This window comes from Ictidomys tridecemlineatus, chromosome 9 (genome assembly GCF_052094955.1).
Source record: "Ictidomys tridecemlineatus isolate mIctTri1 chromosome 9, mIctTri1.hap1, whole genome shotgun sequence".
NCBI lineage: Eukaryota > Metazoa > Chordata > Mammalia > Rodentia > Sciuridae > Ictidomys > Ictidomys tridecemlineatus.
In genome coordinates this window covers 84096284-84119882 of record NC_135485.1, presented here as the reverse complement: position 1 = coordinate 84119882, position 23599 = coordinate 84096284, and positions in this window count along the sequence as shown.

The following is a 23599-nucleotide window of genomic DNA, read 5'->3' as shown; positions in this document are numbered from 1 at the left end:
CAATTTGGCTTCTCTGCCCAGGTGAGTAGATCCTCAGAGGGGGACCTAAACCAAAGGAGGATCAAAAAAGGCACTGTGAGAAAATACCTAGCATATGGAGGTTTTTTGGTGTGGTCAGTTGGCACCCAGGACCAAGTCCAGGAGCCCAGGCTAGGAAAAGAAATAAAAATGAAGGGGCCCGGTGGTGCCAGGATACCATAGCATCAGTGGAACAGAGGAGACGCACAGGTTAGGGCCTGTAAAAAATAGGCCTAAAAATAAAAGAAGGGAAAAGGTCCTGTAAAGATGGGCAGCCAGTGCCTTAAGCAAGGAACTGAGCCCAGTAATGGAGATCCAAGTATTAGCACCTGTGGTTGAATGAATGAAAAGGGACATAGATAGGGAGGTGAGAGAGAGAAGAAAAACAAGTGGGGACACAGGGGGAGGAGGGCTCAAGAACCAGGTCCACTGAAGGGTGTCAGGGTTCGGAAGCAGGACCCTGGCTGAGGGAGGCCAATAGGCACAGGCAAGGGGCAGGGCTACGTTTTTTCAAAGGGAGCCCACAGGGCCAAGAGGCCAGGTAAAGTCGCCTGGCCAAGGTGAGCATGCTGGAAAGGGGATCAAAAAAGCAGGCAGGCCTGGCAGTGACAGAAACCACTGGAGGGCAAAAGGAGGGCTTAAACTTAAGGTCCTCATATCAGGTGTTAGTTGAGTAGGGGCCAGGATCCCAGCAAAGAGTCCAGGCAAGAGACCTAGAAGAGGACCCAGGCCAGGGGAGAGCAGGGAACACCCGCACCAGAAGGGGGATTCACTAGGGTACTGAAGTACAGGAAAGCCAAGGGGAGCAGGGAAGCATCCCCAGGGAGGGGCGCTCAGACAATGCCCAGAAAATCAGTTAGCAAGAAGGGCAAACAGACCCTCAAGCAAGGAGCCAGTTCAAGGAACTGAGACCCAAAAGCCAGGGCTTGGAAAGGGGCCTCAGGAGAGTGGACAAGATTTGAGAGGGAAGACAGAAGATCCAGCAGGGGAAGTAAGGCTCCAGGCCCAGGGCTACATCCATGTTTCAGAGTTTCTGTTGCAAGACAAAGCACCCAGGTAGAGCAAGGGGCCCAGGGCAGGGCATTTTTTCCCATAAGGCGCCCAGACTCAGATGAAAATCCAGTGCCAGGATCATGGCAAAGAAAGCCAGGAAAGGGAAAGGGGCCAGAATGAGGGCAATGGAAAAGCACGGCTGGGTGTTGGGGTGGTGCATGGAGGGGCGAGAGCTAAGACCCAAGCATGGCAACCAGGCAAGGGACCCACCACATCAATGTTGATGAGGCAACCAAGGACAGGAGACCCGTGAGCACTAGAAAATAGCGCAAGGGGAAGGGGATAAAGGGCCTCCAGGATGACCAGGAAAAGCCAAGGGGCACGTATGGCAGCCCTCTGGTGGGCCCAAGTCAGGGGCTCCCAGGTCAGACCCAATATGAAGGGACTTCATGCTATGTCAAGGGTCATGAGGAATGCAGTCAGGGGCTCAGGCCAATACCCAGGCCCAGTGACTGGAGTGCAAATGGTAAGGGTTAGTGAGGGCTGGGTTGCAGTAGGGGCAGCATGCAAGGAGAGAAACTAGGGGAGGGAAGGGGTGATTGCTCAGGGCTGGGTTGGAGCAAGTCTCATGTTAACTGCCAGGCCTCAAGGTTCAGGCAGTGAATGGGACTTAGGCGAGTGGCAGGGCTGTGTTTCCCATAGGGATTATTGAGGACACAGAGGCCAGCCAACTCAACTCCTCTCTCCCAGGTGAGTAGATCCTCAGAGAGGGAAATGGACCAAAGGAGGAGCCAAAGAGGGTACTGTGAGAGGATACCTTGTTTTTGATGGTGCCAGGACCCATTTGAAGACTAGAGGGCTGAAGGAGGGCACAAGCTGAAAGGGTGAAGGTTTGGTGTGAGAGGGATGTTGGCTAGGATCTCAGCAAAGAGCCCGCCACAAGGGACCTAGATGAAGGCCCAGGCTCGGGAGAGCTGGGAACGCTGGCACAGAAAGGCAGTCCTCCACTAGGGTACTTTAGTACAGGGAAGCCAAGGGGAGAAGGGAAACATACCCAGTGAGGGGCCCTCAGACAATGCCTAAAAATATACTGAGCAAGAAGGGCCACCAGAGTTTAAAGTGAGAAGCCAGGGCTGGGAATGGAGACCTAAGTTCCAAGGCTGAGGTAGGAAGTTCAGGACAGTGGCCAGGGCTTGGGAGAAAAGACTGAGATCCAGTAAGTGGGAGTCATGTTCGACTGCCAGTGCCCCTGCCAGGTCTTATGGTTATGGTTGCAGGACCAAGGGCCCAGGGAGAGCAAGGGGCACACATGAAGAGCAGGGCTCTGTTTCCACAAGATGCCCTGAAACAGATGAGAATCAAGTGTCCAGGACCAGGCCAAGGTGGCCTAGTAAGGGACTGGTCCAGAAGGACAGCCACCACAATGCATGGCTCAGGGTCATGGTACAGAGAAGGGCATGAGCCAGAACCCAAGCAAGGATTCCATGTAAGGGACAAACCCACCCAAAAAAGGATAAGGAACCCCCAAATCAGGAGGCCTACTCACCAGGGGAAAGGACTAGGGGAAGTAGAAGAAGGGGCAGTGCTTGGATGAGGAGTAAAACGGCAGCACAAAGGGCAAGGAGGGGAGTTCAATAGGGGACGCAAGCAAGGGGCCCCCAGGTCTGTCGCCACAACAAGAGACCTCAAGGAAAGTCACGTGACACAAGGAACGTGATCAACGTGACCAGGTGAGAGCCTGGTCCTAGAATTGGAGCGCAAAACGTCAGGGTTAGGAAGGCTGGGTTGGGGTAGGGGCAGCATGCAAGGCTAGGGGGCAGGGCATTTGAGGGAGGGGATTGGGCAGGGAAAGGTGAGCACTTGGCCCTTCAGTGTTTAGAGGGCAACCAATTTCACTCCTCTGCCCCAGATAAAGTAGATCCTCAGAGAGGGACTAGATTAAAGGATTGCCGAAGGAGGGAACTGTGAGGGGTACCTTGTGTCTTGAATTGGGAGATTGATGGACAGCCAGGACCAATTCTTGGTGCCCAGCTTAGGGAGAAGCAGTGGGAGGGGAGAGTTTAGGCAATGCTGGGATAGCACAGTGCTGTTGTAGGGTCAAATGAGGCAAGACACCGAACATAGCGGGAAACAGTTATATTTGGCTGCATACAGGTTCAGAGGGCATAGATTTTGCTGTAATCAATCAATATCCTGAACCCTGATTTCAGGCACTTTCAGAATTGTATACCCAGCATGTAAGGGGAGGGGCTCAGAAGTTCACAAAAACGTAGCTTTTTCTTTCACTATTTTGGGCAAGTTAACACTTCAAAGACAACTCCTGAAAAAGGGAGAGCTTAATTTTCCCATTTTTCTCTCCCTGCCATTTGTTACCATGGAGCCCAGTTGGTAACATATATTAAAAATGTAGACATCTCTGTGAAGGCCAGCTCAAGGACAAGAGGCGTTATTTGTACATTTCTACAAACTACTATACAGGATATGTTTGTGAAAAACTAGTAAGGGAGTGCCCAGCACCTGAAGTGCTGGTATCTCCTCGGCCAGTGGAAAAGTAAAACAAGGCAACAGGAAAATAGGAAGTGAATGTTCACTGAACTCTTTTGCAGAGACTCATTTGCTAACAGTCCAAAATCAGCCATGGTGAATATTTATTTAGAATCCCTGGTAAGACTTTTCTGTGGCGAAAGCTGGTGTCACTTAAATTCTCCCAATTAATGATGCCCCCTATAAATCAATCCTTTAAATTTAAGAGCATCATTACCATTATATTGGCTAAAGGCCTTATATAATGTCAAAACATTGGTCTTTGTCATGTTTTCAAAAGCAGCTTCTATCATGGACTCATTAGTTTAATGCACAGTGGAACCAAATATAGGATCAATAAACAGGTTGACAGCAGAATATCCACTATGGCAGTTAAGCTTTGAAATCTTCAAAGGATTAATATCCATCTCCCCAAAGAGTTTTTGGGACCCAAAGTTGAATGCCATTCTATGTATGCACTAGCCCATGTGCTAGTTCTCTTGTGTTGTTGGCTATATTATTAACTGTTTGTCTATTGTCATCCATTGGGATGCAACAATCTGAGCTGTTGAACTTTCTACATATTTCTCTTTCCTCAGACAATAGGTAATCTAATGCCAAGTGGTTTTGATAGTTAGTCACTTGCATCAGGCTAGGAAGTCTAAGGCTGTGGCAATCTGATTAATAATAATTTCTAGCACAGCTTGTAAGAGAATAATTCTGTTTAACAGGTAAATAAGAGGTCTATAACTCCAGATGCTAGTTTGTGCCTATGTAACAGGACCACAAGTGGCAATGATCCTCTGTGGTGGCCAGCTATCTTCACCCCAAGATTGCTGACCTCCTAAATAAAGTTACTTCCCAATGAACCTTTTATCTTTGCAAACAGTCATCCATCTATTGCACTCCTCTGGCAGGAGAGATCCTAAATATATGTTTTACCACCTCTTGGTTATAGTGGATTGTCTTGACATATGGTTCTCATGATCTCCATGGTTGAAATAGAAGTACAACAGAACCTCTTAAGATTATCAAAGGTAACCAAACTAAATAATAGACTAGCGTTTTGTTTAGCAAAGGTTAAACAGCTTAAATTAACAAAGTGAAACTAATAACACCAAAAAAATCCTAGAAAATTTATATATGTACGTGTCCAGTGTCCAGTCAGTAGGAGTTACTGTTGTTAAACCAGTAGCAAAACCCAGAGAATTATGTATATATCTAGAAGCAAGAGATAGCAATGCATTATAGTAAAGAACTATCTTAGGGGTTGAAAGCATTCATTAGTACTGGTGGGAATTTTATCTTTCATGGTGCATTGATCAGCCAGTCCCTCCCATGTGGCTGAAGCAGGGCCGTAATCTCCTCAAGGTTCAGTTGTGCATACACCAGTCAGCTTCCAGAGTTACTGGAGCAGGGCTGCTCTCTTTCTGACCCTCAAACTTCTCTGGTGCTCCTTTTGTTTCTAGACAATCAGCTTCAAGGGAGTAACAGCATCTGGAGTGCACACCCAATCCATAGCTGTAGGCTTGAGTCTGCTGTAGTCAATCAAGGGATGTATTTCTGCAATCTGGAAGGCAAGGATGGATAAAATAACAGGGGAAAGGCCTTTCCAAAGAAGTTTAGGTGTTTGAATATTCCATTCTTTGACCCAGAATCAAACTCCAGGCTTGAATGAATGTGCACCTGTGGTAAAAATTAGTGACAATCTTCTCTAATCCATTGGTTGAGAACCTGTAAACTTTTCCCTAAGGCTTGAAGCTGTCTTCTCTTGGTGAATTCTACTATATCTCTTAAGTCTGCCAATGGTCCCCTAATAAGAGGGGGGCCTCATGTACATTATCTTAAAAGGAGAGAATTCATTCCTCCTAGTGGAAGTGGATCAAATTCTCAACAGTGTCATAGGGATAAGTTCTTCACAATGTAAATGAGTCTCCTGACACAGCTTACACAATTGAGACTTAAAGTCCTGTTCACCCTTTGAATTTTACCAGAACTCCACAGACTATAGGCAGTATGTAACTTCCATATGATGTTTAAACTCTTGATCAGTAATCATGTCACCTCTGTCCATAAGCTGGCCCATTGTCTGAGCTAATAATTATTGTAATAAAATAATATTGAATCATTTCCCAGAGAAGCATACAGGTTATCTCCCTTGCCTTTTCAGGGTGGGTGGGAAAGGCTTCCACCCAGTCATAATAGGAACACACAAAAAAATGAAAGTTACTTATAGCCCAGTGAGCTAAGTTGTTCAGAGACTACCAAGTCTTAAATAGGTGTTCCTCCTATAGTTTGGATTCCTGGTGAGAGCTCTGGCCCCTGACAAGGATTGTTGTGAGCACAAGACTTGTATTCTTTTAAGAATATACAGGTGAAGTTTGTGAGCCAGAGGACATAAAAATGTTGACTCAGAACTGTCACAAGTGCTGTATACCCAATATGTTCTCCTGTGGAGCTGTTTGATAAAGGTTGGGGCTAAATTCTCTGGAATGGCTGTGCCAGCCATCACGATATCTCCATCATCTTTCTAGGAAAAAATTTTCTTTTTCAGTCTTAAACCATTTACGTTCATGTTGGGAGTATGTTGGCTCCCATTCTGTTAAATATTTGGCCATGCAGAAGGGCAGCCTTTAAACCTGGAACTGGATTTTCTTCTCATTTCTTGCAGACAGTACCGTGGCCTCTCTGTCTACTCTCCAGTTGCCCTGAGAAACCACAGTGTTTTCCTTTTGATGACCTTGGCAATATATAATCACACCTTTCCTGGGATCCCACAATGCATCCAAAAGTTTATGAATTTCTTGCCCATACATCATGCCTTTTTCTCCTGAGTTAATGAGTCCCTCTACCTTACATAAGGCCCCATTAACATGAAGGGTAGTGAATGCACATTTTGAGTCTATGTAAATATCCCCACAAACTCCTGCTGTAAACTGAGGTGCTTGAGTCAAAGCAATAAATTGTGCTTTTTGTGCTGAGGTACCTGTCTCGACAGTGGAGTCTACAGTGACCACTGCATATCCATCAAAACATACCTCATATTTTATAAAACTGCTTCCATCTGTAAAGTACTTCACATCAGGGTACCTGAGGGCTGGTATTCCAGGTGTAGTCTGCTGAAGAACATTTCATCCATGACTTCAATATAGTTGTGATCAGGTTGTCCAGGTCCATTGGGCAGCAAGGTTTCTGAGTTTAGAGTCTGGATAACTTTCACATGGATACATGAGTTTTCACATAACATGCCCTTGTATTGACTATAAGTCAACCAATATTGTTCTTTGTACTCTACTAGTGTCAACACTGAATGAGGAACCCTGAAATCAACTATTTGTCTCCATAGCCAATTTATCAGCTTCCAACACCAGCAGATCTGTGGCTACAGGGTGGCCAATCTTGTGCTACAGAGCCCAGCTCTTTTGAAAGATGTCCATATCAAGACTGCTACATCCATCCAAACTTTTTCTGGATGTACAGAAAGTACAGCTTTGTGAGCAAGGATCCCTAGTCCAGATGCACTCAGAGTGCTTGCTTAATGTCCTAAAGGTGTTTTGCTTAGGTGGTCCCCATATTAATGGATTCCATTCTTCTCCCTTTGTGGCCTCACATAAGAGTTTTTTATAACTGAAAGTTGGGGATCCATATATGGCTGAATATGGTAGCGCCCCTTAAATTCTCTAGTTTGATGGCAGGTTGAAAGGAATGGAATTGAACTGATTTCCTGTTTCTTTTAAGGCCCAGTGGATATTGTATGTTCAGTTGCTGATTCAGAAGGTGACCAAAGTATTTGATCTTTTTTCTTGATAGATATGGGTTTTAAAGACAGAGTAAAGTACTATACCAAGGATGGTGTCCTAAAGCATCTGGGCAGCACTGCCATTTAGTAAAGAAGAGTATAAATAAATCCTTTGACACTTCAAGATGCAGGATTGTTTTTGTTAACTCGTGATATAGGATCTTGGCTGGTAGGATTCTCCAAATCTCAAATCTAATGTAAATCTTAGCAGAGATTGATGATCTGGGAAATCATTTGTATAAAAGGCACCTCTGTTAATCTCAGCATGAGCTGTCTGTCATAGTTGAAGGGTAGGTTCCCTGCAGGTCCTGTTTTTTTTCAGCCACATTGTGCTCACCTCAGTTTTACTCTTTGTTTGCTTGGCTTTCTCCACTTGACAGGTGGAAGCCTGTTCTATTTGTGTATAGTAGCTGTCCCGCTTGTGTTTTTGTTCACTATGCGATGGTGCATGGGGCTCTGTGTCCCTTCCTGTTGGTGGATCACAGAATGTGGCTTGGAGCCAGGGTGGCATATCCTTTTGGAGTGTTCACCCTATGGCCCACTATTGGGTATTAACATGAAAATATTTCTTGTTCATTTTGGGCTTGCAGCAGCTGAGACATCCTGATGCAGTGGATCCTGTGCACTAGATACATTAGAATGTGTCTATTGAACCCCTGCTATATTTCTTAATCATCACCTTCTGAGCAAGTGGGAAGAAACTGAAAGGAGGGGTTGGGGCCAAAGGCTGGGGGAAGTATTCATTCCTCCTCTGATTAAGGCTTAGCATTTGAGTACAGCAGTAGGTGCTTTCTCACCGGGGCCACTAGAGCCTTCCCCGTTTATCTGGCCATTCTGTTTTTTTCCTAATAAACATTTGGACCATTGGCTTTGTTCTAGTGAGAACCCCTCGCCCGTTGAGTGACCTCTGGTTTGTGGTGAGGGCAGCTGTAAGGAAATCCATGCTCCTCTTTATCTTTTTGGTCTGCCTGTCTTTGAGCCTCATGGTCTCCATTGAGGAAAACTGTGGTGGCGATCTTGGTCAGTTCTCTGGCACACTTCTCTGTAAAGACAGTTTGTAATTTTTGGCAAATGTCACTCTGAACCTGTTGCATAAAAGGTGCATTGGGTATCTGTTGCTTGAGCCTCTTCATCTCTTTCCTGACAAACTTGGTTTGTGTCAGCTATGCTTGTAGGACGTGCCTCCCCTCCCAGGCACCTCTGGGCAGTAAGAGGGACAGCAGTGGCACTGGCCCGGACATTTATTTAACTCTTAGTCAGTTGGGCACAACTCTTTTGAACATTACTGCCAGTTTCATAAAGCAGAGGGGCCTTAGGCAGATGTGGGATTCAGAGAAATGTTCAGGGATATCAAAGGTGCAAGAGGGAAAATGATGCGGCAGCAGGAGGATTTGCTTGGCTCTATTTGTCTGAAGATGCACTCTGGCTTAGACTAGGGCTTAGGGATGGCTCCAATTTTTTCTAACTCTTGGACACAGTTTCTTCCTTATTTTTTTTCTCTTAGACTTCCTATGAGGGCTTCTTGATATCTCTTTATTTTTAGCCCTTCTCCTTTGTTGGAACCCCATCCTAGGTCTGGATAATGGGCTGAATCACATCTGTCATGGTCCAGGGTTTCTCCATGTAAAAGAAAGTATGATTTTTTCAGCTTATGAGCACAGTGGTGGTGAAAGGTTGACACACAAAACTGCCTTGTTTTCCTCAGGTGTTTCTCTGGTCAATATGGGCAAGTCCTTTAGTTCCTTGCAGGGGCATCTGGAGTGCTCTCATCTGGGTTGTGGCTCTGGTCTTGAGACAAATACCCCACCTTAATCTTGGGAGGTAAAAGAGTCTTTGGTCCTAGGAAGCCTTTGGTTCTGAGGACACCAAAGAAGAAGGAATAGCCAGTATTGGGGGCCATAATTTGTTTCTTCTGAGGATCAAAAGAATGAAGGGACAGTTTTCTGTCCCAGTGGTTTGGCAAACTTGGGTAGAGTGGCACATAAGTTGGTGTGTCCTTATCTAGCTCATGGGGAATACTGTTTCCCTTCCTGTTTTTTCTCCATCAGGAATTCTGGTTAGCTGCTTTCTGCTGAATCTTAGAGACCATTAAGCTCCTGACTAACATCAGTGAGGACTTTCCATCTAGACAGGCTCTCAACCAAGGGGGCTGTTTTAGGCAGGGTGTCAGTGTCTAGGAGCAGGTTCGAGGCTGAGGGGGGACAAATGGCCTATGCAAGGGGAAGAGCTACGTTTAACAAAATGGAGCTCACCAGGCCAAGAGGCAAGGTCTAGTCTCCTGGTCTTGGTGAGTATCCTGGGAAGGGATCAGAAAAAGGAGTCTGGCAGTGACTGGAATGACAGGAGGGCCAATGGAGGGCATAGCCTGATAGGTCAGAAAATTGGTGTGGGTTGAATGTGAGCCAGAATGCAAGCAAGATCCTAGGTTAGGAACCTAGAGGAGGGCCCAGGTCACTGGAGAGCAGAGAAGGGCAGGGATGGTAAGGTTGGGTTGCACTAGAGTATTGTAGTACAGGGAATCCAAGGGGAGCAGGGAAGCAGCCATAGAGTGGGGCCCACACACCAAGCACAGGAAATACTGACCAACAAGGGCCAATCATAGGCTCAAGTAAGGAGCCAGTCCAGGGAATGAAGAGCCAAGGGCCGGGGAAGCGGCCTCCAATAAGTGAACAAGGGTGGAGAGAGAAAGCAGAGGATCCAGCAGGGTGGAGGCAGGCTCCAAGCCCAGGGCCACTTCCAGGTTTCAGGGTTATGGGGGTAGAACCAAGGGCCCAGGGAGAGAAAAGGGCCCAGGCCAGGGGCAGGGCTCTGTTTCCTATAAGATTCACTGGCAGAGGTGAGAATCCAGGGCCAGGGACTGGGCAAAGGTGACTGGCAAGGGACGGGGGCCAGGAGAAGGAGACGGGAGGGCTCAATGTGTGATCACACTGGTTGTGGGGAGGGGCGAGTGCCAGGAAATGAGCAAGGAGTCCAGGCAAGAGACCAACCTGACCAAAGATAATTAGAGACCCAAGAAGCGGGGACCTCACAAAGGGAAGTAGGGAAGAAGAGGAAGGGGCAACACCAGGATGAGGAGACAGTGGCAAGGAGGGCTGGCAAGTGCACTGAGGGGAGAAAAGTAGGGAGCACAAGAAAGGGGCCCCCACATCTGACCCAACATGAAGAGATGTCATGCAAAGTCTTGTGACACTACCCCACATGATATGTGAAAATGGTCAGGGGCCCAAGGGAGGAGCCAGGCCCAAAGACTGGAGCTCAAAGAGTCAGGGTTCTGGAGGGTGAGTTGGGGTTGGGGCAGCACACAAGGGGATAGGACAGGGGAGAGAAGGAAGGGTATCAAGCAGAGCAAGGGCTGCACAAGGCCCATGTCCACTGCCAGGTGTGAGAGTTCGGGTGGCCAAAGGGGCCCAGGCGAGGGGCGGGGCTCTGTTTCACATAAGAGCATTCAGGGCTTAGAGGTCAGCCAATTCAACTCCTCTGCCCCAGGAAAGTAGATCCTCAGGGAGGCACCTGGACCAGAGCAGGGCTGGGAAGAGAAGGGAGAAGAAATAGGGGAGCTGATCGTGCACAGAGAGGAAGACTCAAGGTCCCGGTCCACAGATATGTGTCAGGGTAGGGGAGCAGGACCCAGGCTGAAAGAGGCCAAAGGGCCCAGGAAAGGGGAAGGGCTACTTTTTTCATTAGGGAGCCAGGAGGGCCAATAAGCCAGATTCACCTCCCTGTGTGGATGTGAATCCTGGGAAAGGGATAAAAAAGGGAGCTTGACAGGGACAGAAACAAAAGGAGGTCAAAAGAATGGCACAGCGGGAAGGGCCAGAGGACAGGCGCTGCTGGGATTTAGCATGGACCTCAACAAGGAGCCCAGGTTAGGGACCTAGAAAAGATCCCATGCCAGGTGAGTACAGGAAAAGGCATGGCTGGGCAGGCAGGCGGCACTAATAGACTGCAGTGCAGGAACACCAAGGGAAGCAGAGAAGCAGCCCAAGCAAGGGGCCCACAGTCAATGCCCAGGCATGCCATGGGCAAAAAGGGCCATCAGAGTTTCAAGCAAAGAATCTGGAGAGGGAATGGATAGCCAAGGGCTTGGACTGGGGCAGGAGGCTAAGGACAGTGGACAAGATTTTGGTGGGAAGGCAGGGGATCCAACAGGGGAAGATGGGTACAGGCCCAGGGCCACTGCCAGGAGTTAGGGTTCAGGGTGCAGTTCCAAGGACTCAGAAGGAGCAAGAGGCCCAGGAAAGAGGCAGGGCTCTGTTTTCCTTAAGGCACCCTGATGCAGATTAGAATCCAGTTCCAGGGACCTGGCAAAGCAGGCCTGACAAGGGAAAGGGGAAAGAAGGAGGGAGACGAGAAGGCATGGTGGTTGGTCCTGGTGGGGGCTCAGAGGGGTGAGAACCAGGATCCAAACCAGCAGCCCAGGAAAGGGGTCCACCTGACTGATCATGGATGAGAGATGCAAAGAGAAGAAGACCACCATGTGCCAGTGGAATTCACAAGAGGAAGGTGAGGAAGGGGTTGTACAAGGACCAGAAGACAGAGTAAACTGCAAGGGCACCTACGGGAGCCCCCTGTAGGACATAAGCACGAGGCCCTCAGGTCAGACCAAAAACAATGAGACTCGATTCTAAACTAAAGGACATGAGAAAAGCGGTCAGGGGCTCAGGTGAGCAGCCAGGCCCTGGAACTGGAGTGCAACAGACCAAGGTTAGGGAAGGCTGGGTTTGGGTAGGAGCAGCATGCAAGGCAAGAGGGCACTGGAGAGAAGAGAGGGGATCTCTCAGGGCTGGGTTAAAGCAAATCACATGTTAATTGCCTGGCATCAAGGTTCAGGTGGCGAAGGGGACACACGTGGGTGGCAGAGCTTTTTCCCACTGGGAGCATTCAGGAATCAGAGCCCAGCCAATTTTGTTCTTTTGCTCCAGATGAGTAGATCCTCAGAGAGCAACCTTGACCAAAAGAGAGGCAAAAGTGGGCACTGTGAGGTAATACTTGTTCTGCTGAGTTTGGGGTGGGGTCATTGAGCAGCCAGGACACATTTGAGGAGCTCAGGTTAGAAAAAAGTAGGGAAAGCAGAGGATCTGGGAAGTGTCCGGATATCTCAGCATAAGGGGAACAGAGGGGAGTCACAGGAAGGTGCAGGTAAATGGGGCCTGAAAATAAGTGACAGAGAAAGGGTCCTTGAGAAAGGCTGTCAGTGGCTCAAGCAAAGAGCTGGGCCCAGTAATGGAGAGCCAAGGGCTAGCACCTGGGTCTGGGTGAATAAAAAGGGACATGGTGGTTTTTGGGAGCTCTTATTCCTCTGCAGCCTGGGTAGAGCAGACTGGCTCCTCCAGGCGAGAGACCCCTCCCACCTTGATGTCCAGGTTACCTTGTATTCTGCCTCAGCCCAGGTAGAGGTTACTTGCCCCTCCAGGCAAGAGACCCCTTGCCTGTGTTTGCAGAGTGGGCTTCTATACAGCTGCTTCTAAGGTAACAGGGACTCATCCCTGCAGGTGGGAGACCGTCTTCACTTGAATGTCTGAGGGAATTAATAACCTTCAAAGCTAGGGCAGAGGGGATTCGCTGCTCTAGATGGGAGACCCTTCCTACCTGGGTGTCAGGGGGAGCTCTTATACTCCCACAGCCAGGGTTGAGGGTATTCACCCCTCCAGGTAGGATATGCCTCCTACCTGGGTGTCAGGGGGACCTCTAATATCTCCATAGCCAGGGTAGAGGGGACGTGCCCCTCAAAGGAAGAGACCTCTTCTACCTGGGTGTCCAGGGGAACTCCTATACCAACACAGGAAGGGTAGGGGAAATTCACCACACCAGGCGGGAAACCCCTCCTGCTTTGGTGTCAGAGGGAGCTAGTATACTGCCCCAGCCAGGGTACTCCCCTTCAGGCGGCAGACCCAACCCACCTATGTGTGAGTAGGGAAGCTTATATACCACTGTAGCCATGGTAGTGGGGCCTCGCCCTTCCAGGGAGGAGACCCTCCCCACTGGGTGACAGAGGGAGCTTGTATAATACCTTAGTCAGAGTAGAGGGAACTCGACCCTCCAGGCCAGAGACTCTTCCCACCTGGGTGTCAAGGTAGGTCATATAACACATGTCGGAAGGGTCTCTCACATTAATGGGCAAGTCCCCTCTACCCTGGCTTTGGTGGGATACAAGCTCACCCCACACCCAGGTGGAAGGCATCTCCCTCCTGAAAGGGCAAGAGTCCACTTTATTTTGGCTGGTGCCATATAAAAGCTTCCAGGACACCCAGGTGGGAGAGGTCTCCCACCTGAAGAGGTGAGCCCCCTCTACCCAGGCTAAGGTGGAATACACATTCCCCTGAATACCCAGGTTTGAGGGGGCTTTTTCCCAGAGAGGTGAGTCCCCTCTACCCAGGCTGCAGTGGTATAGAAGCTCCCCACTACACCCAGGTGGGAGGGGTGTCCTGCCTAGTGTGCCCAGTCCCCTCTACCCTGCCTTTGGCAATATATGAACTCCCCAGACAATGAAGTGGAAGGGGTCTTATTCCTGGAGGGTCTAATCCCCTCACCCCTGGCTGTGTCAATATAGGATCTCCACCAACACCCAGATTATGGCGTCTCCTGACTGAAGGGGCAAGCCCCCTCTACATTGGCTGGAGTGGTATATGAGCTCCTCCCGACATCCTAGTTGGATGGGTCTTCTGACAGGAGGGGTAAGTACTTTTTAACCTGGCTGTGGTAGTATGTGAGCTCCCGCTGAAAGCCAAGTGGGAGAGGTATCCTGCCTGGTTTGGTAATTCTCCTCTATCCAGGCTAAAACGGTATATAAGCTCCCCTTGATACCCAGGGGGGTGGGTCTCCCACCTTAAGAGGCAAGTTACCTCAACTCTGGCTGCAGGGGTATAAGAGTCCTCTCCTACCCTCAGTATTGAGGGGTCTCCCGCCTGGAGGGACAAGACACTGCTACCCCAGCTGCAGCTGTATAAGAACACACTCTCACCAGACAACCATGTGGGAGGGGTTTTCCGCCTGGAGGCGCGAGTCCCTTCTACCATGTCTAAGATGGTATAGGAGTTCCCCCATCCCTAAGTGGTAGGTGTCTCTCACCTGGACATATGAGTTGCCTCTATCCTGGCTGCTGGGGTATATGAGCTCACCTGACACCCAGGTGGGAGGGGTCTTCTGCCTTGAGGGGTCTTCCTCTACCTGGCTAAGGCAGTATAGGAGTTACCCCCATTCCCATTGGAATGTGTCTCTTGCTTGGAGGTGTGAGTTGCCTCTATCCTGGCTGATGGTGTATATGAGCTCCAACTGATACCCAGGTGAGAGGGAATTCCACCTGTAGTGATGATTCCTCTCTACACTGGCTAAGGTGGTATAGTATTTACTCCCAGGTGGGAGGTGTTTCTTTTCTGAGGGTGAGAATTGCCTTTACCCTGGCTTCTGGGCTATGTGAACTTCACCTGACACCCAGGTGGGCAGGGTCTTCTGCCTGGAGGTGCGAGTCCACTCTACCCTAGCTGCAGTGGTTAAGGAGCTTCCCTTGACACCAAGGTTGGAGTGGTCTCCCGCCTAGAAGGGTGACTTCCCACTACCTGGCCTGTGGGGGTTTACCATCTCTCCTAGACACCTAGGTGGGAGTAATCTCCTGCTTAAAAACCTCTATTCTGGCTGCTCTGGTGCATGAGATCCCCCCTACATACCAAGATGGAAGGGGTCTTCTGCCTGAAGGGCGTGTCCCCTCCACCCTGGCTAAGGCAGTGTAGGAGTTACCCTCAATCCCAGGTGGGAGGTGTCTTTCACTTGGAGGTGCGAGTTGCCTCTAACCTGGCTGCTGGGGTATATGTGCTCCAACTGATACCCAGGTGGGAGGGGTCTTCTGCCTGGAGGTGGAGTCTCCTCTAACCCGTCTGCAGTGGTTAAGAAGTTCAACCTGACACACAGGTTGGAGGGGTCTCCCACTTAAAAGAGTGACTTCCCCCTACCCTGGCTGCACGAGTTTACCAGCATTCCCAGAGACCCAGATGGGAAGGGGTCTCCTGCTTGGAGTGGTGAGTCCTCTCTATTCTGGCTGCTTGTGTTATAGGAGCTCTTCCCCAATACCAAGATGGGAGGTGTCTCCTGCTGGAAGGGGTGAGTCCCCTCCACCCTGTATCTGGAGATACACAAGCTCTCACCCACACCCATGGGGGAGGGGTCTCTTGCCTTGAGCAGTGAGTCCCATCTACAATGGCTGCAGTGGGATAAGAGCTCCTCCTGACATCCAGGTGAAAGGCGTCTCCCGCTTGGAGGGGCAAGGCCCCTCTACCCTGGCCAAGGCAGAATACAAGCTCTTCCTGGCACCATGATGGGAGGCGACTCTAGCCTGGAGGAGTGTGTCTATTCTACCCTGGCTACAGCAGTATATGAGTTTCCCCTGACACCCACATGGGAGGGATCTTCCGCCTGGAGGTGCATGTCCCCTCTACCCTAGCTCTGGCAGTATAGGAGCTCCCTCCGCAATACCCAGGTTATAGGGACTCCTGATAGGAGAGGTGAGTCCCCTCTACACTGGTTGCAGGGGTATAGGAGCTCACCCTGACACCAGGTGGGAGGGTTCTCTCTCCTGGAACAATAAATCCCCCTCTACACTGGAGTGGCACTATAGAAGCTCTATCAGACACTCAGGTGGTAGGGGTCTGCCTCCTGGAGGTGCAAGTCTTCTCCACCTTGGCTAAGTGGTATACAATCACTCCCTACACACAGGTGGGAGTGGTCTTCAACATGGAAAGGTGAGTCCTCTCTACTTTGGCTTTCATAATATACATGCTCTCCTGACACCTAGATGGGGAGGTATTCCACCTGGTAGGGCGAGTCCGCTCTACTTTAGCTCTTGTCATATAAAAGCTCCCAGTATACCCAGGTGGGAGGGATCTTCTGCCTGCAGGGTGTGTTCCCTCAACCCTGGCTGTGGCAGTATTGGATCCCCCCTGACACTAAGGTGGAAAGGGACTCCCGCCAATAGGAGCAAGTCCTCTCTACCCTGGTTGCTAAAGTAATCAAGTTTTCCTGGACACCCAGGTGGAAGGGCTCTTCCGAGTGGAGGGCGAGTCCCCTCTACTCTGGCTTGGGAGGTATAGGAGCTCACCCAGACACACAGGTGGGAGTGGTCTCTGGACTGGAAGAGCAAGTCTGCTCTACCCTGGCTGCAGTGGTATAAGAACTCGCCCTGACACCAAGGTGGAAGGGGTCTTTCTTCTGGAGCTGTGATTCCCCTATACCATGGCTGCAGCATTTTAAGTGCTCCCCAGGACACCCAAATTGAAGTGGTCGCCCGTCTGGAAGATAGAGTTCCCTCCACCCCGCCTGTGGTGGTATAGAATCTCCTCAGCCATCCAGGTTGGAGGAGTCTCCCACCTGAAGGGAAAAAAAAACCCTCTACCATGGCTGCAGTTATATAAGATCTCTACCTGACACCTAGGTGGTAGGGGTTTCTTCCCTGGAGGAGCAAATCCCCAATACTCTGGCTACAGGGGTATAAAAGCTTCACCCACCACACCCAAGTGGCAGGGGGCTCCTGGCTGGAAGGGTGAGTCTCCTCTACCTTGGCTGCTTGGGTATAGGAGTTCCCCTGACACCCAGGTGGGAGAAGTCTCCTTCCTGGAGGGGCAAGTCTCCTCTACCCTTGCTAAGGTGTTATACAAACTCAGAGTTACAACATGGTGGGAGGGGTCTCCTCCCTGGAGGGGCAAGTCCGTTCTACCTTGGCTACAATTGTATATTAACTCCTCCACCCCACCCCCACCAAGTTGAGCGGGGTCTACTGCCTGAAGTGGTGAGTCCCCTCTACCCTGGCTGGCTCAGTAAACTAACTCCACCTGACACCCAAGTAGGATGGATCTCCCACCTGGAGAGGCAAGTTTCCCCTACACTTCCTGTGATGCTATAGGAGCTCACCTGGAAACCGGTTGGAGGGGTCTTTGCCTGGAGAGGCGGGTCCCCTCTATCCTGGCTGCAGCAGTATACAAGTTCTCCACAACCCTCATGTGGGAGGGGACTCCCTCCCCTCCTGGTGGCACTGAGTCCCCTCTACCCAGGTTGGGGAGGTGTACTCTTTCTTCTGACACCCAGTTGGGAGGCTCTCCTGCCTGGAGGGGCGAGTCCCCTCTACCATGCCAGCGGAGGTATACAAGTTCCCCCAGACACCCAGGTGAAAGGGGTCTTCCACCTGAAGGGACGAGTCCCTTTTTTTTTTTGCCTGCAGCCCTATAGGAGACCCCTGTAAACAACCAGGTGTGAGGGGTCTCTTGCCTGGAGGGGTGAGTCCCTGCTACCCTTGCTGCACCTAAATACAGGCTCCCCCTTACACTCAGGTAATGGTGTATCTTGCCTGGAGGGGCAGTCCCTGCTACCCTGGCTGAAGATGTACAGAATCCCACCCAACCCCACTAGGCACCCAGGTAGAAGGGAACTCATGACGGTAGGGGTCAGTCCCCTCTACGTGGGCTGAGACAGAACACAAGCTAGCTTGGACATGAAAGTGGAAGGTGTCTTGGCTAGAGGAGCCAGTCCGCTCTACCAAGGCTGCAGAGGTATAAGAGCTTCCACAGACAACCGTGTCCTTTTTCATTCACCCAGGCTCCAGTGTTAGCACTTGGCTCTCTATTACTGGGCCTGGCTCCTTTTTGTTTTCCCCTGGCTGCTATTCTTAAGAAACCAGTCCCTGTCGGTTGGTTTCAGGCCCATTTTACAGGACCCCTCCAGTGCCTTCCCTCTAATACCCTTAAGCTGTGGTATCCTGGCACTGCCTGGATGCTCTGCTACCCCTGCTAGCCTAGATTCCTCAAATGGGTCCTACAGCCCACTGATGCCCCCCAACCTGTGCATGCCAGTACCTCACAGTACCCTCTTTTGCCCCTTATTGGTCCAGGTCTCTCTCTAAGGATGTACTCACCTGAGGCAGAGGAGCTGAATTGGCTGGTCTCTGCACCTTGAATACTCCCTATGGGAAACACAGCCCTGAAAGTCAGCATAATCCCCTTCACTGCTTGTACCTTGAGGCCTGGCAGTTATTATGGGACTTGCTCCAACCCAGCCTGGAGAAATATCCTCCCTTCCCTCCCCTGCCCTCTGGTCTTGCATGCTGCCCCTACCCCCAACCCAGCCCTCCCTAACCCTGACACTTTGTTCTACAGTCTCTAGGCCTGGATGCTCGCCTAAGCCCCTGACCACATTCCTCATGTTCCTTGGCATAGCATGGAGTCTATTTATAATGGGTCTTACCTAGGGGCCCCTTACATGGCCCCCCCGTGGGCTCACCTAGGTGCCCCTTCTGCATTCCTCTGTCTCGTGGTCCTCATGCAGCCCCTACATCCCTTCCCTTTATGCTTTTCTCTGGCGCTTGCAGGTCCCCTGCTCCTTGGGTGCCTCATCACCATGTGTTGGGTGGGTCTTTTTCATGAGGGCCTGTGTTGGCTCATTGCTCTTGCCCTACACTGCACCCACCCTGACCCTCTGCCAAACCCTCCCTTTTCCCTCCTCCTGGCCTCCTTCCCTTGTCTGGCCTCATTTGCCAGGTCCCTGGCCCTGGATTCAAATATGAGCTAGGGCACCTTATGTGAAACAGAGCTGTGCTCTTCACCTTGGCCATTTGCTCTCCCTGGGTGCTTGGTCCTCCACCAGGAACCCCTGACACCTGGAGGTGACCCTGGGCTTGGAGCCAGACTGCCCCCTGAAGCCAGACTGATCCCCTACCTTCCCTCCAAAATCTTGTGCAGTGTCCTGAGCTCCTTGCCCAAGCCCTGGCTCTTGGCTCTCCATTCTCTGGCCTGGCTTCTCACTTGAGCTTCTGGTGGCACTTCTTGCTCACTGCTTTTCTGGGCATTGTCTAAGGGGCCCTTTACTTGGGCCACTTCCCTGATCTCCTTGGCATTCCTGTACTCCAGTACCCTAATGCAGCCATGCCTTCCCGGCCCATCATCGTTCCTTGCTCTTCCCTGGCCTGGGCCCTTCTCTAGGTCACTTGCCTGGGATCCTTGCTGGGGTCCTGGCTCCCACCCCACCACACCCTTCCTGTAACCCTTCAGGCTGTGCCTTCCTTTGGCCCTCCTTTCGTTTCTCTATTCACCATGCCTGCTTTCCTGATCTGCTACCCAGAATGCTCAGCTGGGCCAGAGGATATGCCCTTTGGAAAAACATAGCCCTGCCCCGCACCTGCTATCCTTTAATAAACTACTAATTTCTACTCTGACCTTGCCTCGGTGTGCTTCTCTGGTGTATTCTTCAACATTGGGGAAGCAAGGACTCATCATCGGCCAACAGCGGTAATAATGCTATGGTATTCTGGCAATGTCTGGACCCGCTGCTACCCCTGCATTGCTCTTTCATAGGCTCCACAAATGGGTCCTGCAGCCCACAGACTTCCCTGACACTCCCGACACCAGGTATTCCCTCACAGTACCCTCTTTTGCCCCTCATGGATCCAGGTTCCTCTCTGAGGATCTACTCACCTTTGGTTTCATACCCCTTTTACAGGACCCCTCCTGTGTTTCCCCTCTGATCTCCTCATGCTGCGGTATCCTGACACTGCCCAGACCCTCCAGTCCCCAGCTTCGACCTAGCCTATGCTGCTTGAATGTGTCCTGGCAGCCTGACACGCCCCACTTTCACACACCAGGTGCCCTCTCACAGTACTCTCATTGTCCTCTCCTTTGTTACAGGTACCTCTCTGAGGATCTACCCACCTGGGGAAGAGGAGTGAAACTGGCTTGCCTCTGCACCCTGAATGCTCTCTATGGGAAATATAGCCCTGCCATTTCCCTTAATACCCTTCACTGCCTGAACCTTTAGGCCTGGCAGTTAACATGGACTTGCTCAAACCCATCCCTCAGCAATTCCTTCCATTCTCTCTCCTGCCCTCTGGCCTTGCATGCTTCCACTACTCCAAGCCAACATTCCTTATCCCAGACCCTTGCTTCTCCTGTCCCCGTCTTTTGTTCTCCCTTGAGCCCCTGATGCTTTTCTCATATCCCTTCGCATACCGAATAGTCTCTTCACGTTGGGTCTTAACTGGGAGCCCCTTGCTTGGGCCTGGCAGAGGGCTCCCCTGGGTGCCCCTCGAGCTTTTCTCTATCGCATGGTCCTCGTGAAGCTTATCCTCCTCATCCTCTTGTGAATTCCCCTGGTGCTCGTGAGTCTCCTTTTCCTTGGGTCCCTCATCCTAGGTTAGTTGGGTGGATAGCTTGTGTCAGCACCTGGCTATGGCCCTGGCTCCCCCACTACACACCTACCACAACTCTTGGACATGTGTCAGAGACCAGCTCCAACAGGGGGTCTCAGGAGACGAACGGATGGTGAGGAGTCAGCGAAAGAGGGGGTGGAGAAACAACACAGACACCAAAGTGAAGGTGTTGATCCCAATCTTTACTTGTGAAGTTGATCATATATACTTTTAATTTTGGCAGGCTTACAGTACTTTGTGGTTACAAAACAGGAATCATTATTCAAACAAAACAAAATATTACATAGCTACAATTAGAATAGAATAATGTATCTTGGCTTATGCATAAGCAAGCATGTGTACTTTCAGTTTGCGTTTTGCTTTGAGCAGTTTCTGCTTAGTTAACTTTTAATAATAGTTACAAATGTCCCAAACTATTGGCCTATACCTTGACTATTCTTTCTTGACTTACTGACTGGAACCGGTGCCATGGTTACGGCAAGGGGTTGACTTGTTATTACTTTTAATCAAACAGAAGTAAGAGCACAAACCATTGTGCACAGGAACAAGAACAAGTTGCCCAGTACTAAGCACTAATCTATCTTCTTAACATTAATTTTTCTTCTCTAGATTTTAATTTAATTTCTCAAAAACTTCCTTGACAGGAATACAGGGAGTTTTTCTTTAGACATTAACAATTTACACTCCACAGCTAAATCATTGCATTTAGAGCAAACAGATCTATGCTTTAGAAGTAGTTACACTAATTGGGAAAGTCATGATTTTTCCTTTATACTTAATGGTCATATGAGAAATCAAAACTATACTTATTAAAGGAATACAAAAACAAATCATCCCATTCCCAGAAACATACTGTGCTCCTCCAGAGGATGGACGCCTTGCTCCATCCACCTCAGTAGGGCCTTGCCATTGCCTGAGTCAGGGGAGGGGCGCAGCAGACATGCTCTCCTAAGGCTCTCTTTCCGAACCACTTCCATTGCCAGACTTCCTTTGCCAGGTCCCTCTCTTTAGGTTCTCATCTGGGCAAGAGCACTTTATGAATAACAGAGTCCTGCCCCTCACCTGAGACACTTACTTTATCTGGGTACTTGGACCTGGTAGTGGCCCTGGGCCTGGTGCATGACTGGCCTTTGAGCCTGTGTGCTCCTTTGACCCTCTTGTCATTTTTTTCTCTCCCAGGCCCACTTTCCTGATCTCCCTCCCAGGATGCTCACCAGGCCAGGTACTTGACCTGGCCTCATGGCCCTGTGGGTTCCCTTTGAAAAAATGTGTCCGTGCCCCTTGTCTGGGCCCTTTGGCCTCCCTCAGCCTGTGCCCTGCTATCCAACCCTCTGTCTCTTCATCCTAGTCCTGATCCTAGCTCTCCTTCCCTTACTGCATTTTCCTGGAGCAGAGGCCTCCTGATCATTTGGTCCCTAATATCTTTTGGTGGGATCAGTCCCTTACCTCGGACCCTTGTTTGGATCCTGGCTCTTGTCCCTCTCTGCACCCACTGCAATCCCCCACTGTGCCTTTACATCCCACTCCTCCTGCCCTCCTGTCTCTTACCAGGCCCTTTGGCCTGGTCCCTGGCCCTTGATCCTCATCTGGGCCAAAGCACCTTATGAGAAACAGAACCCTGACCATCAACTGGGCAAATTGCTCTCCATGGGCCTTTGGGACAGCACCAGGAACCCTGAAACCTGGCAGTGGCACTGGTCCTTGAACTTTCCTTTCCCCTGCTGGATCCTCTGCCTTCCCTCCCCAGCCCTGTCCACTGTCCTGAGCCCCCTGTCCTAGCGCTGCCCTTTGTCCTTCATTTCCTGGGCTTATTCCTCTCTTGAGCCTCTGGAGGTCCTTCTTGCTCTGTGCTTCACTGTGCTTGAACTGTGGGCCTCGCTGGGGCCACTTCCTTGCTCCCCTTGTCTTCCCTAATCAGAACCCTAGTGCGGTCCATTCTTGCCCAGCCCCGCCCTTTCCTGCTCTCACCTAGCCTGGGCCCTCCTCTAAGTCCCCAGCTTGGGCTCCTTTCTGTGGTCCTGACCTACACCCCACAAACACCCTTCTTAATGCTGTACCCTCATTCAGCCCTGCTGTTGTCCTTGTCCCTGCTGGAATCCTTTTTAGATATCTTTCCCAGGATACTCACCAGAGCCAGGGGATGGAACTAAGATGTTTTGCCCTACAGTCTTCCTTTGGGAAAAGGTAGCAGTGCCCCTTGCCTGGTGACTTTTGTCTTCTTCAGCCCAGGCCCTGCTCCTCAATCTTGAAACCCTGAAGTGAATCTGGGCCATGACCCCTCCTCTCCCTGTGCTTCCTGGTTCCCCTTACCCTTTCTCCCCATATACCACCATAGCCAGGAGAGAGGGGACTTGTCCTTCCTGATAAAAGGCCACTCCCACCTGGGTTTTGGGGGGAGCTCCTATAGACCAGCAGCCAGGGTAGAGGGACTCCCTCTTCCATGTGGGAAACTCCTCCCACCTGGGTGTTGGCGGAGTTGCTATACTGCTGCAGCCAGGGTGGAGGGCACTCACCCCTATAGGTGGTAGACCTCTCTTACTTGGCTAATGGGGGGAACTCAAAACAGTCATAGCCAAGATAGAGGTGACTCATCCCTCCAGGCAGGAGACCCCACCCACCTGAATTTCTCGGGGAGCTCATATACCACCACATCCAGGGTAGAGGGGATTCACATCTATGCTCCCCTTTACCCTGGATATCTTGGTATACAAGCTACATCAACACCCAGATGGGAGGGGTCTCCTTCCTGGAGGGGCAAGTCCCTTTTACCATGGCTAGTGCAGTAAACAAGCCCCCCAACAAAACACGTGGGTGCTGGGTGTCTTCTGCCTGGAGGGGTGATTCCCCTCTACCCTGGCTGCTGGGTATAAGAGCTCCCTGAGAAACCCTGGAGGGAGAGGTTTCCTGTCTGGAGGGGTGAGTCACCTCTACCCTCGCTGTGGCTGTTTTGAGTTCCAGTAAACACCCAGGTGTGAGGGGTCTCCAGCCTAAAGAGGTGAACCCCTCTACACTGGCTGTGTCAGTATATGAGTTCCCCCTTACACCCAGGTGGGAGGGGTCACCTGGGTGGAGGGGCGTGTCCCCTC